Source organism: Octodon degus, unplaced genomic scaffold, assembly GCF_000260255.1.
Source record: "Octodon degus isolate 3935 unplaced genomic scaffold, OctDeg1.0 scaffold00076, whole genome shotgun sequence".
Taxonomy (NCBI): Eukaryota; Metazoa; Chordata; class Mammalia; order Rodentia; family Octodontidae; genus Octodon; species Octodon degus.
Genome location: NW_004524652.1, coordinates 5,180,048 through 5,182,235, shown reverse-complemented (window position 1 = coordinate 5,182,235; position 2,188 = coordinate 5,180,048). Strand labels below are relative to the sequence as shown.

At 50.3% G+C, this 2,188-nt stretch overlaps 1 pseudogene; it reads left to right on the top strand.

Annotated features, from left to right (window-relative positions):
- The first annotated feature begins 1,354 nt into the window (after positions 1-1,354).
- On the top strand, positions 1,355-1,644 carry LOC111817994 (annotated as a pseudogene).
- Positions 1,645-2,188: the final 544 nt, after the last annotated feature.

The following is a 2,188-nucleotide window of genomic DNA, read 5'->3' as shown; positions in this document are numbered from 1 at the left end:
AAGAGCTTCCCTCTCCGCCTGTTGAGCGGAGGTCCCTGGGGAGGGGTTTTGGCTTCCATGACCAGCTGGGAGCCCCAAACTGCATAACCCGCCTTTTGATGTCGTGGGGCTGAGCAACCCCCCACACACACACACCCACACATCACACTTCCTCGGGATCTTGGAGACTTCGGTCACTGCTGTCCTGTTTGTACACACAGGTCTTGTTTACAGGAGGGGCTAACTTCTGGGCAGAGGAGAAATGAAGACTCTCTGAGTGGGGATTCTGTAGTTACAGCTTCTCTAACTGCGGCTGTAAGTCCAGAGGCGGGGCTTCTGGGAAGGAAATCAAAACCGCACGAAGTCATTGAGATGGTTCCCTGTGACAGATGGTCATGTCTGTGGCCAGGGGCCCTGCAGCTTCCGCTGGGTCTCTTTAGTGAATGAGGGTCCTGGCCAGCCTCACTGCTCCCTCCAACAGGGACCGCAACCCCTCCAGAGGCTCGGTGAATTCTGCCCAGTGTCCGGTCCTCTCCTGCAGGAGCAGGAGCACTCTTCCTGCTGTCCGTGGGTTTTTCCTGAGGTGACCTGGCTGGGTGTAAAGCATCACTGGTTGTAGCAGCTGTAGTCTTAGCCCTTCTCTCTCTGTCTCTCCTCTGGGTCCTAATTGTTACACTCAGAAAAGACTGCATAAGGGGGCCGGGGAGATGGCTCAGTAGAATAAGTGCTTCCCTGGCAAGCACAAGGACCTGAGTTCAATCCCTGGTTCCGTGAAAGAAAAGAAAAAGAAAGAAAGGGCTGCATCCAGGGCCAGCCAGATAGCTCAGCAGACCAAAGCGCCTGCTCAGGCTCTTACAGGGACCAGGTTCAATCCCCAGCGTGCTGTGCCAGCCCTGTCTGGAATCGCACTGAGATGGCGATTGAGACCCGGCATGGTGGTGCGTGCCTGTAATCCCAGTGCTTGGGAGGCTGAAGGCAAGAGGATCACTATGAGTCTGACCTATGTAGTGAAACCCTGTACTAAATATATTAAAAAAAAAAAAAGGCGGATCACTATGAGTCCAATGTAGTAGTGAGACCCTGAAAACCCTGTAGGCCCTTCCCTAAAATACAAAAAACAAGGCTGCATCCAGCGGCTGGACCGTAGGTGTCTGTGAAGTTTGTGTAGTCTGTGCTGAATATCCAGGCCAGAGACTAGAATAGTATCTTCTTTAAAGCCAAATGGAAACTGAGAGTCAGGACGCAGAGTGTGGGAACAAGTGGGTCTTTTTGTTGTTGTTCCCCATATGTTTTGAGACAAGGTCTCACTATGGAGCCCAGGCTGGCCTCAAACTTGGAGAGATGCTCCTGCCTCAGCCTCCTGAGTGCTGGGATGATGGCCTTGTTGGGGTTAGGGGTTGTGCAAGGGAACAGTACAACACAGGGCAGGTCGCTGGCTTCTGAGCTCAGCTCCGGAGGGTGTGCGGGCGCCGGGTCCGGCCGCGAAGGTGGCAAGAAGAAGCCCCTGAAGCAGCCCAAGAAACGGGCCAAGGAGACGGACGAGGAAGATAGAGCGTTCAGACAGAAGCAAAAGGAAGAGCAGAAGGAACTTGAGGAGCTAAAAACGAAGGCCGCGGGAAAGGGCCCCCGGCCACAGGTGGAATTAAGAAATCTGGCAAAAAATAAGCTGTTCCTTGTGCGTACATCGATGGTGAGCCTGGATTCCATTCCTATTCAGATATCTGGGTACCCTGCCATAGCAGCTCTTGACATCTGAAACTACAATGACGTGTGTTCTTGGAGTCTGTTGTACATGTAAGAATAAAATTTTATATAAAAGAAAAGAAAAGAAAAAATCACACAGTGGCCTATTGTCTCTTTAATTTTCATTCAACTATTCATACTTCAGCTGTGAATTTAAAGTAAACCCAGCCTATAATCCTGCCATAGTCTGCTCTTTGAATCTTTGTTCTGTTTTGAAATTTGTGTTGTCTGGCATTAAACTGACTTATTTGAAAGTCTTAAAAAAAATACAACACAGGTCACATTTTATATGATCATTTTATAGTCACCCTAAGAATCATATGCAAAGAGTGCAGGAAATCTGCCTACACATTAAAGACCAAAGACTCCGGCTGAGGGCCTGGATCCCACAGGAGGGTACTGCACGAGTCCAGCTGAAGACCTGGAGTCCCTAACAACGCGCCCATGAGTCCACCTGGAGACCAGA